The following is a 21,154-nucleotide window of genomic DNA, read 5'->3' as shown; positions in this document are numbered from 1 at the left end:
GTCAAAGCTACGGTTTTTCCAGTAGTCATGAGTGGATGTGAGAGTTGGACTATAAAGAAAGCTGAGTGCTGAAGAACTGATGCTTTTAAACTGTGGTGTTGGAGAAGACACTTGAGAGTCCCTTGGACTACAAGGAGATCCAACCAGTCCATCCTAAAGGAGATCAGTCCTGGGTGTTCATTGGAAGGACTGATGTTGAAGCTGAAACTCCAATACTTTGGCCACCTGATGCGAAGATCTGACTGATTTGAAAAGACCCTGATGCTGAAAAAAATTGAAGGCAGGAGGAGAAGGGGATGACAGAGGATGAGATCGTTGGATGGCATCACCGACTCAATGGACACGGGTTTGGGTGAACTCCAGGAATTGGTGATGGACAGGGAGGTACGTGCTGCAGTTCATGGGGTTGCCAAGAGTCAGACGTGACTGAGCGACTGAACTGAACTGAACTGAACTGAACATTCTAGACTTCAAAATCCAGCTGAAAGGAATATGGTATTTTCATACGCTCATTTAGTTGAAACTATTTTGCCATTTAGTTATAAGCATAAAAGAATTTCTGTAAAGTGATCTGACTTAAACAAAAGAAGTATTTTCACAACCTAGTGCGTACATAAACAGATGCTTTTGTATCTTTGAGGTGTTAAAATTCCATGAATATCGGCTTAAGGAACCTACCATATAATAAAAGTATGTTTTTACATACACTATACTTAAGATAATAAACATATAAAAATACTTGGAATAGGAAAGAAAAATGATTAAGGGTTTTTGACCACAAACCCTATTGAGTGATACTAAACATTATAGGATAATTTCAAACTGGGTGAGACCATTGGATTTTGTTTAAATGATGTACAGGTGATGAGGTACACATATATTCTAACTCCACTAAAATCATTTTAAGAAATAATAGGCATAAAGAGAAGAATAAAAGGCATTAAGTATGGAAAGAACATTTTTATGCCAAAGATTCAAAATAATTGTCAAGAAGATATTCGAATATTTTGAGTTTTACAGAGGGGCTTCTTTTTTATTATTAAGTATTAGTTGCTCAGTTGTGCCTGACTCTTTGCGACCCCATGGACTGCAGCCCTCCAGGCTCCTCTGTCCATGAGATTTTCCAGGCAAAAGTACTGGATTGGGTTGCCATTTCCTTCTCCAGGGGATCTTGCCAACCCAAGGATCAAACCCAGGTCTCCTGCACTGCAGACAAATTGTTTACTGACTGAGCTATAAGGGAAGCCCATTTTAAAAATTATTACATCAAATCAAAGGCCTTTTCTTGCTTTCTGGTGCCCCTACAAACTAATACTGATATTCAAACCTAGATAGATTCCCACTCTGGTTGATCTTGTTTCCTTACAATTCTCATTCCAGAGCCCTGACTGCACTACAAAGTTCTGATTCTTCTCCATGGCCTAACATTTTCTTCCCCCTCTAACAATGTATCCAAATTCTTCAAGGATCAATACAAAGTCCAGATGCCATGAACTCCTATCTCATAGTTTTGGGTATCTCTGATCTCCCCTCTTTCTGAACTCATCTACATCTAATTAGCAATCAAAATACAATGAGCATTAAAAGGTATACATAACCTTTTCATGTACATATTATTTTTATTTGCCTAAATAAACTATAAGTTTGCAAAGGTCAGGAATTGTCTTTTATGTCCAAAAGTATCACGTATTCTTCAGATGTTAATAAACTAATGAAAAAAATGTAATATCTTGGCAGCAATATGATTTGAACAAGTGAAAAATAATGGTTCAAATATTAACTTCTTTTTTTTATTCTCATACTTGTATTATTAAAATTTCAGGACCTCCAAGACTTCAGGAGACTATAAGTCAATCTTTACCCTTAAAAGGATAAAAGGATATTCTATGGATTTATATCTATACCAAACTCTCTCTCTCTCTCCCTATCTACTATATACAAGTAACCTATATGCACATTTTTCTCCTGTACCTTGCTTTTTCACATATGTACATGATTATATGTACATTTCTGCACCTTGGTTTTTCACACATGTATTTCCTTATCCGGAGTAGGCAATGGCACCCCACTCCAGTACTCTTGCCTGGAAAATCCCATGGATGGAGGAGGCTGGTAGGCTGCAGTCCATGGGGTTGCGAAGAGTCAGACACAACTGAGCGACTTCACTTTCACTTTTCACTCTCATGCGTTGGAGAAGGAAATGGCAACCCACTCCAGTGTTCTTGCCTGGAGAATCCCAGGGACGGGGAAGCCTGCTGGGCTGCCATCTATGGGGTCGCACAGAGTTGGACACGACTGAAGTGACTTAGCATAGCATAGCATTTCCTGATCAATTCACATACAGAGATGCCTCATTGTCTTTAAGGATTATAAAGCATTTCACTGAATGGGTTTACTCTATTAGCCTGTCTCATAGCGAAGGAGATTCAGTTTACATCTGATATGCTGCAATTACAAGCTCTGCAGTGTATACCTATGTATCTATAGATGTAGATTACAATGCAGATGTTATGTTTGTGGCTGGTAAGGTTTGGAAGTAAGGTTTCTGGGTCAACTCTATGCATATTTTTACTTTTGAAAGATACAGGTAAATTGCCTTTTATAGAAGCTATACCAATTTGCACTCCTACAGGCAGAGTATAAGCTTAATCTTTCTGACTGTACTGCTTCTGAGAGTACCAACAAATGTGGTAGGTTTTATAGATACACTTCTTGAAGTGTATACATTGTTCAAATCAGAAGTACTACTGTTTTACACACCCAATTAATCCCTAAGCCTGGGTGATTCTACTTTTGAGATCTTTGGAACAAGTCCACTCTGGCTGTTTCTTTATTTTTAAAATAGGAGTGTTAATTGTCCTCTTAGCAAAAGATTATGGTGAGAATTAAAATAATAATGCATAAAAGGACTTAATATTGCCTGGCACATAGTAAGAGTTTAAAACATGACAATGGAAATGATTATGATGATAATAATGATAACAGTAAGGAGACACTGATGATAACAGATGTCTGCCCCAGTACCTTTTAATTACTCTACTTTGCCCTCACAGTAAAGCCCAAAGTCGTTCGTATGGTTTATAAGACTTGAAGTGATCTGATTAACATAGATAGTCTTTCTTCCAAATTTTCCTAACCCTTAGGTGCAGCTCCCTCATAAGATTGTGTTCTTAAGCCACAATAACTTTTGGAAACAACAGTTTACCTCCTTTCAGTTCAGTTCATTCACTCAGTCGTGTCCGACTCTTTGCGACCCCATGAATTGCAGCACGCCAGGCCTCCCTGTCCATCACCAACTCCCGGAGTTTCACTCAGACTCACGCCCATCGAGTCAGTGATGCCATCCAGCCATCTCATCCTCGGTCATCCCTTTCTCCTCCTGACCCCAATCCCTCCCAGCATCAGAGTCTTTTCCAATGAGTCAACTCTTCACATGAGGTGGCCAAAGTACTGGAGTTTCAGCTTTAGCATCATTCCTTCCAAAGAAATCCCAGGGCTGATCTCCTTCAGAATGGACTGGTTGGATCTCCTTGCAGTCCAAGGGACTCTCAAGAGTCTTCTCCAACACCACAGTTCAAAAGCATCAATTCTTCGGCCCTCAGCCTTCTTCACAGTCCAACTCTCACATCCATACATGACCACAGGAAAAACCATAGCCTTGACTAGACGGACCTTAGTCGGCAAAGTAATGTCTCTGCCTTTGAATATGCTATCTAGGTTGGTCATAACTTTTCTTCCAAGGAGTAAGCGTCTTTAATTTCATGGCTGCAGTCACCATCTGCAGTGATTTTGGAGCTCCAAAAAATAAAGTCTGACACTGTTTCCCCATCTATTTCCCATGAAGTGATGGGACCAGATGCCATGATCTTTGTTTTCTGAATGTTGAGCTTTAAGCCAACTTTTTCACTCACCACTTTCACTTTCATCAAGAGGCTTTTTAGTTCCTCTTCATTTTCTGCCATAAGGGTGGTGTCATCTGCATATCAGAGAAGGCAATGGCATCCCACTCCTCTACTCTTGCCTGGAAAATCCCATGGACGGAGGAGCCTGGTAAGCTGCAGTCTACAGGGTTGCTGAGGGTCAGACATGACTGAGCGACTTCACTTTCACTTTCAACTTTCATGCATTGGAGAAGGAAATGGCAACCCACTCCAGTGTTCTTGCCTGGAGAATCCCAGGGACGGGGAAGCCTGGTGGGCTGCCCTCTATGGGGTCACACAGAGTCGGACACTACTGAAGCGACTTAGCAGCAGCAGCAGCAGCATCTGAATATCTGAGGTTATTGATATTTCTTCCGGCAATCTTGATTCCAGCTTGTGCTTCCTCCAGCCCAGCGTTTCTCATGATGTACTCTGCATAGAAGTTAAATAAGCAGGGTGACAATATACAGCCTTGATGTACTCCTTTTCCTATTTGAAACCAGTCTGTTGTTCCATGTCTATTTCTAACTTGCTTCCTGACCTGCATACTTCCTTTACATAAGTCTATATTTCCCTCTAGATTGTAAGTTCCTTGAGAACAAACACCAAGTCTCAACACAACCTAGTAAACCTAAAGCCTATCACAGTGCCGGAGACGGAGAAGAAACATAATAAATGTATTTTAAAAAATAAAGAAATAAATGTCTGAAATAAAGAAATGTAAAATTCTACAGAATGCTGAACTAAAGCAGTGACTCTTTCCCTTTTAAACTATAAATATATCATTTTTTTATTTTGAATTTTATTTACAGGTTCCAGACTTCTAAAATGTAATCACTTTTTAAACTGATTTTTTATGTTTCTTTGAAACTTGTATACAACAGGGAATAATAATTATGGGAACACTGAGGGGAAATCATTTCATTCTTCAAGTCTCTTTTGCTCCTCAATTTTATCCAAACCATGGCTTAGAAGGAAACTAACTAAACTAAGATCTTTCTGTTTGGATATGCAAAATGAGGTCAAACAAGGCTAATACTTTATCTACTTCTGGAATTATCACACAAAATCCCTAACAGGAGACAGGTGTCTCTCTCTAGAACAATTCTGTGATTAAGGTCAGCATGGCTATAGACCAAATAGCACAATTACCTTCCAAGTTGTTTTTATACCCAATTGATACTTGGCCCCCCAAATGCAGAAGGTTGGGAAATCCCACACATTACAACTTGATAACAGCACAGATGGTAACCTTGGAGACAAGCTAATGCAAAGCTTTATGTGTCCTTTCACTGTGCTGCAGCTGTCATTTTACTTGTATTAAAGCCATTTCATGGGAGATATTAGTATTCAATTGAGCATGTCAGTAATTGGTCTAAAAGCATTCATCACATGAGACTTGGCTCTATTTATGATTATCCTAAGTACCCACTTCCAAAATATCCCCTATGTTCACATTATAGGAAGTACTTATCATAAGAGAAATAAAAGGTTATGGGCCTTAGAGTAATTTTTAAATAAATTAACACACTAAACAAAGATCACCTTAAAAGAGTTTGAGATTACTTTCTTCAGAATAATTGACCATACCAGATATTATTAGGACTTTCTGAGGAAAATTCATTTTATTCTTATATGAACTACAATGATACATTTTACACCTGTGTTTTTGTGCTTTGATCTCATTTTCTTTCAAACCATAATATAGTCATAAGCTTCTCTGCTGCCTACATCTTCCAACTCTATCTCTTCCTAGTTCTTCCCCTCCATGTCCCTGATTCTGTACAATCTTTCCTATGACTTTAAACTCTTCCTCTTACTTCCTACCTTTACTAACAAACGCCATGAAATATTACCTGCATCGACTGCCTTCCCTTTTTCATCACCCACCTCTGCTTTCTACTTTCTACTCCAATAATCTCATCACCAGTCAACCGATTCCAATAGTCTTCTGTCAGATGCCATTTTCATTGTTCAATTGTCCTGAACTCTCCTTCTTTGACTTCTCGGATGCTGAAGCATCCAGGCTCTCCCAACCCTCTCTGTCCTTCACTATTCTATCATCCTTCCTCCATCTCCTTTATGTTCAAATTCTAAAAGTTTTATCTAATGTGATTTTCCCAGTACATGATTCACAAAATTCTATCTATGGATCTGATTTTTTTTTTCTGACTTCCAGAATCATTGTTTCTAGTTATTTATTAAAGTTGACAAACCTTGTTTCTTGCTATTATTTTACCACTTAATAATATATCAACTCACTGTTTACTTTTTATACCTACTACCAGGACTGATGCTGAGGCTGAAACTCCAAGACTTTGGCCACCTCATTCCAAGACTTGACTCACTGGAAAAGACTCTGATGCTGGGAGAGATTGGGGGCAGGAGGAGAAGGGGACGACAGAGGATAAGATGGCTGGATGGCATCACCGACTCGATGGACATGAGTTTGGGTGAACTCCAGGAGTTGGTGATGGACAGGGAGGCCTGGCGTGCTGTGATTCATGGGGTCGCAAAGAGTCGGACATGACTGAACTGAGCAATTGGACTGAACTGAACCGAACCACCACCCAATTCAAGCTCCTATTATGCTTTGTCTTAATTATCTTTTTTCAAATAATTTTAAGTACCTGAAGACATATAAATAGATAATAAAGAATACTTTAAAACCTTAAGATGGACCACCAGCATTCTAATTGAAAAATAGATTTTTTAAAAGGTCCTTTGGCAGTTTAGTGTTTGATAAGGAATATATCATTGTCTGGAAAATACCTGAAGCCTATCCCTTGAGTGCTATTCTTCTCTGGTACGGTTTTCAAATCACTATCTAGAAATAGCTCCATTGGCTTTGAACTTGTCTCTGATCCTCAATCCATATTAGAAATTAATTTTACTAAGGCAAAGTACATATATACACAAATTCCTTATTTAGAAAACCTCAAATAAATCCCACCACCTAAATACTACACTTGGGGTCTTCTTCCATATTGTTTGGCCCTATTTTCTGGCTTGTCCTCACTCAGTTGGATTACCACCATTTAGTGAATTTGTTTTCACCCCCTGCTGCAGGCCTCACACAGCACTCTGTACATTATCAGTAGTCAAAAATATTAAATTGAAATCTCAGTTCAAAACTCAAATTTTTCAGATGTACCTTATTGTACCCAAGGGTAGCACTAACTATATAAGCCTCTTAAAATGTACGATACATCTGAACTGCCTAAGGTTCTTAGAATTTACAGTATTTTTTGTGAGTCCCTAAAGGTTCAGTCTCATGTGGATTGCCCATTAGAAAAGATTGACAAAACACAGTTTATTTAAGAACAGAAAGAATTTTTTCTAAATAAATCTTTCAAGTGAAAAAATATCGTAGGTACATTTAATAAATATTCCTGTAGTCTCAGAACATAAGCACTTCAGTATTCAGGATTAACTTGGGAGAAGTGGGGAAAACCAGCCTGTGAACACACTACAGTTTAGGAATGTAATATAGATGTTGATTTTCCCCTGAAGACTTGCCAAGCATGGCTTCCAGGCTCTTCATGGTTCAGCTCAGGTTACCTTGTTGATCCTCATCTCAAGCTACCCCCACCCTACAGGCCCCCTAAGGACTGACAACACGTGCTTGGTTATCTCCTCAATAAACTGAATATGTTCATGATTATACGTTTTAGAACTAACAGACTGGTCATTATGTTCCTACTTGGGAATATCTCTCCCTTCCTGGTCCTGAAGATCTCTTTGTCCTGCAAAGTACAGCTCAAGTATTAATGCCCCCTTGTTATTTAAAACTTAGTAGAATGATGTCCCCTTCATGATGTCACCCTTCTCATGATATACCTATTTCTATTGCAATATTTTTCACGTTTCACTATTTGTCTGTTAAAGGTGAGCATTGTGTTTTAATAATATGATATTCTTTATCTAAGAAATAGTTTAAAAAAAAACATGGACTGAAGATTCTAGCCATGGGTGTGAGGAGCATCTTGTGTTTTAACAGATGGACGGACAATCAGAGTGGAGATATAGTAATATTACTTTAAAAAATATATTTAAAATATTTAAAATATATATATATTTCTTTCAGTTCAGTTCAGTTGCTCAGTCGTGTCCGATTCTTTGTGACACCATGAATCGCAGCACGCCAGGCCTCCCTGTCCATCACCAACTCCCGGAGTTCACTCAGACTCATGTCCATCAAGTCCGTGATGCCATCCAGCCATCTCATCCTGGGTCGTCCCCTTCTCCTCCTGCCCCCAATCCCTCCCAGCATCAGAGTCTTTTCCAATGAGACAACTCTTCGCATGAGGTGGCCGAAGTACTGGAGCTTCAGCTTTAGCATCATTCCTTCCAAAGAAATCCCAGGGCTGATCTCCTTCAGAATGGACTGGTTGGATCTCCTTGCAGTCCAAGGGACCTTCAAGAGTCTTCTCCAACACCACAGTTCAAAAGCATCAATTCTTTGGCGCTCAGCCTTCTTCACAGTCCAACTCTCACATCCATATGTGACCACTGGAAAAACCATAGCCTTGACTAGGCAGACCTTAGTCGGCAAAGTAATGTCTCTGCTTTTCAATATGCTATCTATGTTGGTCATAACTTTTCTTCCAAGGAGTAAGCATCTTTTAATTTCATGGCTGCAGTCACCATCTGCAGTGATTTTGGAGCCCCCAAAAATAAAGTCTTACACTGTTTCCACTGTTTCCCCATCTATTTCCCATGAAGTGATACATGTTTAGTGGTCTATAATTTAAAATCTTAGAGTTTAGAAACATTGCCCAATTTATTCCTCCATGCTCTAGGCAGAATTAATTGCTGTCAATTAAGAACCCCTATTACTGCCTATAAATGTTTAAAAATCAGAAGGGTAACCTGGTCTGTAGCATCTGCCAATTTCTGTCATGTAGATAATTCAACTTTAAGGGAGCAATTTCAATCTACCAATGTGGCATCACTGAAAGGAAAGTTGGGAAGCAATGCTTATTACTGGTCCTCAGGCGCCATGCTGGTGTGGGCTGGTAAACAACCTGGATATGGAGTACAAGGCGTGGAGAAAGTGAGCAAAGGGGGAAAGCTGACACAAATTATTAAAAAATGCAAATAGAAACACTGAAGAAAATTCTTGGAGAGAAGAGGTCAGGTCAATAATAGATGGAAGGATGAAGCCAATACAGAAAAAAGAAACAAAACTTTATCTGAGGCTTGACAAAAAGAGATGAGGTTGGTTATAGACAGGAACATTTTTAGGTACGGGATGGGAAACTGTGGTACTTAAGACTAAGAGAGTTCGGAGTTTCCCATACCTTTTAACAGTAGGAAGCTAAGCAATTGGGCAGTCCTGGACTGTCAAGATAGATGAGCTCATGTGGAGTGTAGGAGCAGATGGTGATCAGGAGCAAGTACTAAATACATGTGTATGTGTGCACGCATATAGTTGATGTTCTTACCCATCTATCCCTACTAGACTGAACTCCTCCAGAGAAATAAAAGTAACTTTTTAACCTTTGTTTCCTTGACATATATTGCCTAGCTCTTTTTGTTTTCTTTTAACGTTATTCTTTTTTTTTTTTTTAACTTTGTATTGAGATATAGCCAATTAGGGCTTCCCTAGTGACTCTGATGGTAAAGAATTAACAGCACTGATAGCTTCAGATGAACAGCAAGGGATTCAGCCATACCTAAAGATGTATCCATTCACCTCCAAACTTCCCTCCCATCTAGGCTGCCACATAACATCAAGCAGAGTTCTATGTGTGATACTGGAGGTCCTTGTTGGATTATCCATTTTAAACATAGCAGTGTGTACATGTCTTGATAAGTAGACACAGACTGAATGATCAAATAAACACAGAAAAAATAAGTATTTCTAAAAGGATGTTCTATTTTAAATATCCTTTATTTTTCAATCTCATTCAAATACAATTAACTAGAATTTAAATATCATGATTATGGTATTTGCTGTTGTTGTAGACAAGAGAGCATTTACTTGGGAAAGAATTACCTTAGTCCCAATAAAAAAATTTAAGTAATGTATTGCTCATAAAAGAGATTATATACACATAGATGACATAAAACATAGGAATCTCTCTCCCCTTTTTATAGGATATGTAGAACAGTACTTTTAGTATAAAAGCTAAAATATTTTCAATGCTCTTGTGTTAAATAAACTATTTAAGCTTAGCTCTATCACTTAATGTCTTTATTCACAGTTCATATTTGCTTATTTCTGCAGTATGAATAATGCAATTTTATGTAATATATCTTTGAGATTACAGTAAGATTTGCTATAAATGTTTTGCAAATATCAATAAAGGTTGAATAAAACAGTGGCTTTAAGAGAAAACGTTTGAGAGATATCCAAGATTGTAATAGGCAGTATAAATTTATTGCAGTTTACGTCATTGCTTTCTGCTGTGTTCCCTGGTGCTTTTGTGTTCTTTATTAATTCATCCATTCATTGATTCTTTGGACCATATTTAAACGACTGTTACTTGAGAGGCATTGTTCTACAAGCCAGGATTATAACAACAATTTAAAAAAAAAAAACAAAGAAAAAGCTGCTGTCCTCATGTGGTTTAATATCACAGTATAGGAAAAAGATTACAGCAACAAATAATAAAGAAGAAATGATAAATGCTGTGAGGAAAAGCAGAGTAAGGCAAGAGGCCTGCGTGTGATATGGTGGTCAAGTAATGTCAATCTAAGGAGGTGACATCTGGACAAAAAATATATATATATAAGGGAATAATTGAATCTTTCTAAAGTACTTATGGATTTTGAAGAATTTTTCAAAGTTACATCAAAAATAAAAGTAGGGAATACAGCAGCTCAAGTAAAACTTATAAAGCATATTATTATACTTACTTTTGCTTTCTTAAATGGAATAAGCCAAAGAAAATTTATTGGTGACTTGAGTGGCAGATCATTATTATGATCCATTTAAATCAGAAGCTTTTCTTCCCTTTCCCCAACTGACAGCTGCTCCAATTACAACCTATCAATTGACTGCTGCTAATTGCTATGGTATGGAAAACTAGACATACAGTTAAAAGGATTCAGTGAGAAAACAGTTAAAACATTCTAACTGATGGCCTTAATGCTTGCCTATAGAGAAGAAGTATTGGTGGTAGGCTTACAAAAGTTCTTTCCTTAACTCTGAAAATTTGTGTTTGTCAACTGACTCAGAAAAGAAACATATAGATAAAAGATATGATTTACATATGAGATCACAAAAGCTAATATTTATTAAGTGCTTACCCTATTTCAGACTTTATTCTAAGCACTTTATCTTGATTCCTCTTTCAAAAACTAAGCATGCTCTCTCAGTTTGTCTGGGAAATGGGGAGAAAAGTAATACCCTCTTCAGAGTTTTACTGACAAATTTATCATTTACCATCTATTATACAGCAAAGAAAAATTATATTTTTATCAGAAGGAAGATAGAATAATATATAAAGACTCTCAGACAGAAATGAACTTGTGTTTTAGATACTGGAAAAGCCCAGTATGACTCAATCAATGTGTGTGTGTATGTTCAGTCATGTCTGACTCTGCGACCCCATGGACTGTAGCCTGACAGGCTCCTCTGCCCATGGAATTTTTCAGGTAAGAATACTGGAGTGAGTTGTGGTTTCCTCCTCCAGGGGATCTTCCCAACCCAGGGATTATATCTGCGTCTCTTGCGTCTCCTGCTTTGGTTAGGTGGATTTTTAACCATTAGTATCACCTGGGAAGCACAACTCATTCAATATGTATTCAATATATCTAAATAGCAGTATGTGCCACATGCCAGAATATTACTGGTTATCTTTTGTTAAATTTGTCAGTGGCTATATTTGCAGAACACATGCAGTGAGGGAGTAACTACCAAATAGCAAGATTTCAAATCAGTTTCCCAATGTGGAAACAGAAAACCTAAGTCTGTTCTTAAAGAAAACATGAAATGCAAAATATGAATCTCCCTTTAAGAAGAGAAACAGCTTTAACAGAAAACTGAAAAAGAAATCACTTTAGTTAGGTGCTATGTGTAAATTCCTTCTTTTGAGGATGAGGATAGCTTGAGAGGACAGAGAGTATTCACAACTCTATTTGCTAAAAGGTAGATTAAGACCACATTCGACATTAAAGAGAGAGGGAGAGAGAGACGCAGTATGACAGCAGGGAAGCACATATCTCCTCTCCAAACAGTCATTCTTTGAATAGATTTCAAGAAGAATAAAATATGTTGGGAAAGTGAAAGTCTCTCAGACGTGTCTGACTCTTTGCGAGCCCATGGACTATACAGTCTACAGAATTCTCCAGGCCAGAATACTGGAGTGGGTAGCCTTTCCCTTCTCCAGGGGATCTTCCCAACCCAGGAATCGAGCCCACGTCTCCCACATTACAGGCAGATTCTTTACCAGCTGAGCCACCAGAGAAGCCCAAAATATGTTTTACAGAATTTCAAGTTATAAAGCATGGATGGTTCAGGGTATACTGACAGTTAATGTCAATATACCTGTAAATCATTTCAGATATAACAACTTACAGTGAAAACTCTGAGATTTTCCATTGAAGAGTAAGGGTTTTTTTTTTTCCCCTAAAGCTATAGGAAGCCAAATTAGTTTTTAGTTTCTGAGACAGTTATTACAACGTTATTTAAATACTGAAACACAAATGCTTCTGATAGTACTTGAAGCCAAACATGATATGAAGTTCTGTTTATACTTCAATATAAGGTAAAGGTGATTAATTCAATTTAAAATGGAGACTTTATACTTCTACTTTCTTTCTTTGGAGAAATATTTTCTTCTATCCCTTATAACTTGACAGAAAAAGTATGATGTCAAGAACACTTATGTTTGGAACTCTGAGACATTTAGGACTTTGTATAACAAATTCTGACAATGTTTAAATAATTTTTAAAGTCAGATCAATAGAGCACCTAAGAGTTGTTACATAATGAAAGTTTTCTATGTGCACAACGTTACAAAGTTCAGAGACAGGTTCTACTCCAAGATGATATCAGAAACCTGTGTGACCCTACTCCTTTAAGGAGCAGCAACCTCTGTCTCTATCTGTAAAACACGGAAGATGAACTACGTCACCTGCCTGAACTAGTTCATAAAATGTCAAGCACTATTCCAATAATCTTTATCATTTATTACCATTGTTACCTCAGGTAAAAAGTTTTAAAATTCTAGGATTGGGCTAATAAAGCTCTTTGGAATAACTAATAAAATTTGAATCCCTAAATATGAAATTATATTTCATATAATATTAACATTAAATGTATTTTGTTGTATTCCAGTTATTAGGTATATGACGATATGTTCATCAGATATTTAATTACTTAGAAGGCCATAGTCATGAGTCATGCTTTAATAGTAAGTAATACAGTTTACTTTGTATTTCTCTTCTTGCCTTTCTCTGTTTCTGTCTCTCCTGCTTTGCACAGAGACACACACACACACACAAATATATTGCTTCCCTATTTTTAGAAAAATTAGTAAATCAAGTATTTAATATTCTACTAGGTATGTCCTATGCTTCAGTGACAATCTGTGTTTAGAAAAGTTTTGGATTCTTGAAAAAACTAATTTCGACAAATGTTGGCATATGTAGCTGAAATACACAACAAATAATTTAGAGAAAGAAATTTTAAGTTTTCTTCATTTACTGACTTTTCTCCCCTCTCTATTTCTCAGTTTATGTTGCTGTCACATGTGACATAAGCTCTTACTTTCAGTTTTCTTATTTCAGTCAATAAGCCAACATCATGTACAGAACACATCTGGACTAGAAAACTATTTTCTTAGAGTAATAATTTCTTCCAAATTGTTTTTATTCATTAAGTATGACATCTGATAGAGATATTTTGGACTTAAAAATCATAACTAAAATCTCATCAGGAAACAGCAAGAATATTCATGAATTATCTCTGTGCTTCTATGTTAATTAGAAAACTAAATAAGTCATGCTTTATAATGCAGAGATTGTTCTCAATTTAAAAATTGACTAAGCATAGCTTCTGGATGTTAAATGTTAACATATCTGTAAAATACAAATACAGCTTTCCTTATGAAGGGTTTATAATATCCTATCATTATGCTATAGACATTTGCTTAACAACATTTGAATTAAGCTCTTTGCCTAAATGACAGTTGCCAGCATAAGCCATTGGTTTATGTCAACATTCCCAGGTCATTAAAGAGTCATTCCAGCCTAATGTTTATAACAAGAAGTAATAGGAAGTTTTGTCAGCCTTCGACACTGCCAAAAATTCTCCAATTTGGTTTTCATTTCCTACAAAGAACTGTAGAGGAGTTCACCAAGAATAAAATACCTTCAGAAGAGGAAGCTGAAGTCAACGTAGTGGGCCTTGCCAGTGTCCCTTCCCAAATCCAGTTAGTAATAAGACTCTGCAGGGAGGAGGAACCTGGCAAAAATAAAAACGTGCTCTAAATTAGTTAAAGCTGATGGACACAATGCGATTCAATGAGTTGGTTTGAATTCAGGCACAAGTCCACAAGTGAAACATATTAAACAGAAATCACTGGGTTAGTTAGACTGGGAAACCAAATCCCTCAATGACCGGAGGTAGGTCACTTGCCCCCAAGGGAGTAATTCACAGCCATCATTCAGGGCAGCCTGCTGAAACACCCCCAGTCTCTGACTTTGCCACTGGAACTGCTGAATGCCCGCATCACATCTCATCTGCTCTTCTTCCCAACAGCACACAATGGACACCTCAGTGTCCTTGGGGATGCAGAGGATGCCAGATAATACCTAGTCCTCACTGTCAGTGTGCACCTGTCCGACCTGCATAAACTGTGATCTTGTCACCTGCTTTTCCGCTAGCCTTCCTCACCCCCTCCCTTCTTCCCAATGGGTCTAAGGAAAATGGGATTGGTGCTAAAGTCAACTTTTCTATTCATATCTTGTGAATCTGAATTACCTATGTAAAAACTCAGTCTTTAAGAGAAAAATCAAAGATCCTGAACCTAGTTCTAATTCTTGACCCCAAGAATTAGTGCGTAATCAGATGAGGAACTAAATAATTCAGGAAATCATTTAGCTCAAATTACATGCTTTAATATTACTTCACTGAATAGACTGCCATAGAGACTGTAACCAAGTGGGCACAATGAGGTGAAGGAGGAGAACAGACACAAAAGGTCCAAACTGCCATGTCTGCCCATGGAAAAGAGTTTGTGAAAGACGCAGCCTTTAATTCTGGTGGTGACTAAGGCAGTCTGAATCTAATAGTAGGCATTCATTCAAATATTTCTCAGTATTGACTGCAGATCCCTGTTCAGTTTGGGATAACCAGAAATCAAAGAAAGACCTGATCGCAAGGAGTTCAAGGTGCAGTGTGGGTGGCAGAGACGAAAACGTGCAGCTAAAGTATGACGTAACTGTATGCCTGGGGATTAGAAGAGGAAAGGGGAGGATATACAGCCATGGGTCAGGTCGAGGAAAGGCAGGTCTGGGTGAGCTTCCTAAAGGTCAAGTCAGAGTTTACGAAAACTGCCAACTGAGGCACTTTGAGTGACAGAAGAAACATATGCCAAGGTCACTGAGAGAGCATGGCATGTTGACATGGTTAGGAATGGGTATGGCATAAAAGGTATGTGTGTGCCTGTGTGTCTGTGTGTCTAGGGTGAGATGTGAGATGAAACGGGAAAGGTAGGCATGATGTTCCAAAAAAAGATGTTAGCTAAAGTTTTTTTAGTGTTAGGTAAACACTTAAAACACAAGCAAGCAAAACAAAAATAAGCTAAAATTTTTCAATATTAAAAAATTTTTGCATGTCAAAGAGCACTGCAAAGAAAATGTAAAGATACCCCACAGAATAGGAGAAAATATTTACAAAGTAGAGCTGTTTAGGCTTTAGCATTCACAATATATAAGAACTGTTACAACCAATTAAAAAAAAATGCATCCAATTAAAATTGAGGCAATTAACACATTTAAATGTTGGCGAGAATGTTTAGAAATTGGAGCTCTCGTATCTTGTTGATGAAAAAGTGAAAACGTGGAAAACAGTTGGACAGTTACTCCAAAATTTAAACACAGTTTTACTACATGACCCAGCAATTCCACTCCTAGGTATTTATACAAAAGCGTTGACAGCATGATTCACACAAAAACTTACAACAAATGTTCACAGCACTGTTTTCATGATAGGCAAAAGTGGAAGGAAGTTAAATGTCTATCAACTGAGAAGAGGGTAAACAAAATGCAGCATACCCATACAACCGTACAAAGGAACACTGCTCAGCCACAAAAAGAAAGGAAGTACTGAGACATACCCAGATGAACCTTGAAAACTTTATGCTGAGTAAAAGATACAGACAGAGGAAGTCTCATGTTGTACAATTCAATTTATATGAAATGTCCAGAATAGACAAATCCACAGTGACAGAGAGCAGATTATAGTTACCAGGAACCAGGAAAGAACAGAAAGTGACTGCCAATAGGTATGGAATTTCTTTTGTGAATGATGCAAATGTTCTGGAATTAGCAGTGATGGTTGTACAGTTTTTTGGTTTTTTTTAATATATTAAAAAACTACTGATTCTATACTTTAAAGGGGTGAATTTTATGGCAAACATTTTATTTTGATTAAAAATACATTCAATGTGTTGCCAAAGGAAATGTAAACTCCACAGACATGACATGGTAAGTTTGAGTCTCAATTATAAGGTACAAGTCTCCAAAACTCAATTTTATCTTTCTTGGCTTTTCCCATGATCAGCCCTTGTACTATAAATGCACTCAATTTCTGACCAACAAATTATGTAGGAATCAGTAAAAATCTAATTTGTTATGATAAGTATGGTAAATTTCCTCTTTTTTATATGGAAACTTACTGACATCTAGAAAACAAGATGCAAATTAATTCCAATACACTGCATGCAGAATGGTAAAGAGCACAGAAACTCTGATATTGCATATAGAACGTGTTAAAGAAATATCAAGTAGACATGAAATACAGACCCAGGAGGTGACTTAGGGTAGTGACTGTTGTTGTTGTTCAGTTGCTAAGTCATATTGATTCCTTGTGATCCCATGGACCGTAGCCCATCAGGCTCCCCTGTTCATGGGATTTCCCAGGCAAGAATACTGGAGTAGGTTGCCATTTTCTTCTTCAGGGGATCTTCCCAACCCAGGGATTGAACCCGTCTCCTGCATTGACAGGCAGATTCTTTACCACTGAGCAACAAGAGTAGTGCTACCCCCAGTACAATTCACAGATCTCTGCTTAATCAAAGAAATGTTAGTTACCAGTCTGCACTGACATAGAAGCGTGGACCAGAATGAAAAACATTAATTTGTTACGATAAGCGTGGCAAGTTTCTTAAATAAACATGGCAAGATCTTAAGTGTCAGTTTTTCTTCTATAATATTTTTAAAAGTGGAGATCCAACTGGAAAAATATCCAACTAGAAGAAGAAATACAACAAAAACAGATTCTTAAAACAGTATATGCACAGCTCTAATTTTGAAGCTGTTAATTTATCATGTTAGCCTAAACTTTCCCTTGTTCAGTTCAGTTCAGTCGCTTAGTCCTGTCCAACTCTTTGCAACCCCATGAATCGCAGCACGCCAGGCCTCCCTGTCCATCACCAACTCCCGGAGTTCACTCAGACTCACGTCCATGTGGTAGTCACTGTTATTTTGCTACTTTGCATGAAGTTTTGAATTGTCCAATACCACCCCGAAACCACAGATGAGTCACTTAGATTACATTCAGTTCAGTTCAGTTGCTCAGTCGTGTCCGACTCTTTGCGACCCCATGAATTGCAGCACGCCAGGCCTCCCTGTCCATCACCAACTCCCAGAGTTCACTCAGACTCGCGTCCATCGAGTCCGTGATGCCATCCAGCCATCTCATCCTCAGTCGTCCCCTTCTCCTCCTGCCCCCAATCCCTCCCAGCATCAGAGTCTTTTCCAATGAGGCAACTCTTCGCATGAGGTGGCCAAAGTACTGGAGTTTCAGCTTTAGCATAAACTTTCCCTTGATACCCTCCCATATTGGCTTCCCAAATCCTGAATACATGACTTGGTTCTATAAATTCCCTAATCCAAAGAATGTTGTCATTTATTTTATGAGAAAACAAGAAGGAAAAGAAATTACTGTACGGGGAGTTGGGACTGAAGGAGAGGAGTGGTACACACACCCCATCCTTTCTAAGAAATAAATATAACAAATGGTGCCCAAAGTATTCCGTTAACGATATTTATGTAGTGTTTCCTATCACAAATTACAAAGAATAAAATGCTGTCCAAATGGAAATTAGAGACATTCTTTCTGTAATTCTCACAAATAACTTCAAAGCCATCACTTATTACATTATAGCTTTATTAAAAAGCTAATACAAGATATGTTTAACATAATTTTATAACTTAATTCTAAAATGCATCTAAGATACTGTAATTGCAATGAATTAGTAAAGAAAAATGTATTTGTATAAGTGTTTCCATGACAAGTTAATCTATGGTGACAAAATTTTTACTTGTGAAAAACATTTGAAGCAATTTTTCAAATATTTCATTTCAATCAACAAATGGAAAATACCTAACCATATCTGTAAAAAGATAACTTTAAAATGTTTTGTTGATATTAGACAATTAGAATATACTACTTTTTTTTTTTGGTCACCGGATGAAATGTTTGTTTACTTGAAGATCAAAGTTAAAATGAACTTAAATATTTATAAAGTAGAGTAAATAATATTGGAGTAGCAGTTCATAAACAGACAAATAACAAGTAGGTCTTGAACAAGACAGTTAGTTATTGTACTTCTGTGATTCTGAGCAACTCACCAACACTAAATCACAGCAATATGCAAATAAAGCAACTTCAAAGTCTAAGAGATATTTACAGTGAAACTTAGTTCCTCTTGTACTTCATACTTTTCCCTCTTTAACTAACATTTTTAAAACCAGCCAGTTACCACTTAACAAAATTAGCTTCTGGAGATCAGAGAATTATTATTTTTTCTGAGTCCTCAGAAAAAGTTGCCAGAAACAACCACATATTTTTGTAGTAGAAATGTTTCTACTGTATTTTACTGTGTGATCCAATCACTTTGGTTGAATGCTTCAAAACTGATCAAATAAAAGTGCCACTAGCTCTTCATACCTTGATGACACAGCCCAGTGACGTCAACAGGAGTCACCTGCACTTATACGGAATCATGCTGGTTCAGTATGATTTGCTCCCAAGCAGCAAAGGTGGGGTCTTGAGAGACTAAGCCATAGGCAAGTCTTAATGCTACTTATCAGGTAACCAAAGCACATTCAGAGAACTTTTACCCATGAGACGATTATCTTCTTTTCCCTTTTAATTTCATAAATGAGCATATTTTCCCTTTTTAGGGTATCAAATGTTAAGTGTCTGTCTGTTGTAACAGATAGTTTGGTCAGAGATAGTTGAGAAGGGTTGTGATTTAAAAAAAAAAATCACTGACTTAGCCCAAAGAACCTATTCCACAACACTTGGCTATCTAGGGTGAAGTAGTTTTTTTTCCAGAGGCTTCTACCTTACCCAACTATAATGCCAAACTGAAAGCAAATACTAATACTTGAAGGAGCTAATTTTATTTTCAGGAATGAACAGCTGTCCTCATTCAACATTATTTCTTACAAGTCTTCAAAAAGGTGCCTGGCATTGTATTAAGAACTGGAGCTCCAAGTAAGACATAATACTAATCTTTAATCACTCAACCTTGGGGAAACAGAGGAAGCAGAATGTATAAAGGCCAAGATTTATAAAACAGAATGGCAACTCAGGAAATAAGTCTGTGACTAAATCACAGGGCAGATATAGGGGAATGGACCAAAGATGAGGCTAGGAACAGAGATAGAATTCATAGTGTGGCCAATACTTATTAAGGACGAACTAGATGCCAACAGTGCAAAAGGGTTCCCTTTTCTCTATATCCTTGCCAACATTTGTTATTTCTTGTCCTTCTTGATAACAGCTTGGTGTAGCTACTATGGAACACAGTATGGAGGTTTCTCAAAGAATTAAAAATAGATCTACCAAATGGTCAAGCAATTCTCCTACTAGGTATCTATCTGAAGAAAATGAAAACACTAACTCAAAAAGATATATGCACCCTGTATTCATTGTAGCATTATTTACAATAGCCAAGATGTGGAAACAACCTAGGTGTCTATCAGTGGATGAATAGATAAAGATGTGGAGTCCATGCAATGGGACTCTAAGTCACAAAAAAGTATGAAATCTTGCCATGTCGGACTACATCGGTGGACTTTGTGGGTATAATGCTAAGTAAATCAGAGAAAGACAAATACTACATGATTTCACTTATAAGTGGGATCTAAAAAACAAAAGAAACAATAAATAAATAAATAAATAAAGAAAACTCAGGCAAAATAAAACAAAACTCATAGATACAGAGAACAGACTGGTGGTTGCCAGAGGGGAGGATGATGGAGGGAGTGAAATGGATGAAGAGGATTAAGAGGTACACAGTCTTAGCTATAAAATAAATGTCATGGGGATTTTAAGTACAGCATAGAGAACAGAGTCAATAATATTGTATTAACTTTGTACAGTGACAGACGGTATCTAGACTTATTGTAGTGATTATTTCACAACATACACAAATGGCAAATCACTATGTTATACACCTAAAACTAATGTAATATTGTATGTCAACTATACCTCAATAAAAATCTAACTATATGCCAGCTGCTGTGGTAAATGCCAGATATATTTTTTTCTCATTTAATCGTTGCAAAACAAGTCTATAAAAGCAGACCTTATTTTGATCACCCGATTATAGATGAGGAGGCTGAGAAATAAAGAAGGTGTGTAAACGGATACCTGTGTTACCCAGTTAATAAGCAGAACTATGATTTGACTGTGACTCCAAGATTCCAGGTAGCTCAGACGATAAAGTGTCTGCCTACCATGTGGGAGACCCGGGTTCGATCCCTGGGTCGGGAAGATCCTCTGGAGAAGGAAATGGCAACCCACCCCAGTACTCTTGCCTGGAGAATCCCATGGACAAAGGAGCATGGTAGGTTCCTACAGTCCATGGGGTCACAAAGAGTCGGACACAACTGAGAGACTTCACTCATTCCAAGATCCCAAAGTCTATGCCTAAAATAAAGGGCCTTGTGTAGAAAAACAAGTTTTGCTTCTTTCTTGTGTCTGACTCTGCAGTTCCATGGACTGCAGCCTGTCCCCACTCTGAAGAATGCTACCTGATAGA

The 21,154-nt window shown here is 37.5% G+C and overlaps 1 protein-coding gene across 2 annotated transcripts in view; it reads right to left on the bottom strand.

Annotated features, from left to right (window-relative positions):
- LOC120860696 (oxidation resistance protein 1) overlaps positions 1-14,332 on the bottom strand; it is a 459,170-nt gene extending 444,838 nt beyond the window's left edge. For both annotated transcript variants that reach the window (XM_040236445.1, XM_040236447.1), the window contains exon 1: positions 14,245-14,332. The gene's annotated coding sequence lies outside the window, so the exon portion shown is untranslated. The remainder of the gene's footprint in view (positions 1-14,244) is intronic.
- Positions 14,333-21,154: the final 6,822 nt, after the last annotated feature.

The sequence above is a fragment of the Oryx dammah genome, unplaced genomic scaffold (genome assembly GCF_014754425.2).
Source record: "Oryx dammah isolate SB20612 unplaced genomic scaffold, SCBI_Odam_1.1 HiC_scaffold_11163, whole genome shotgun sequence".
NCBI lineage: Eukaryota > Metazoa > Chordata > Mammalia > Artiodactyla > Bovidae > Oryx > Oryx dammah.
This window is presented reverse-complemented; position numbering and strand designations above follow the sequence as displayed.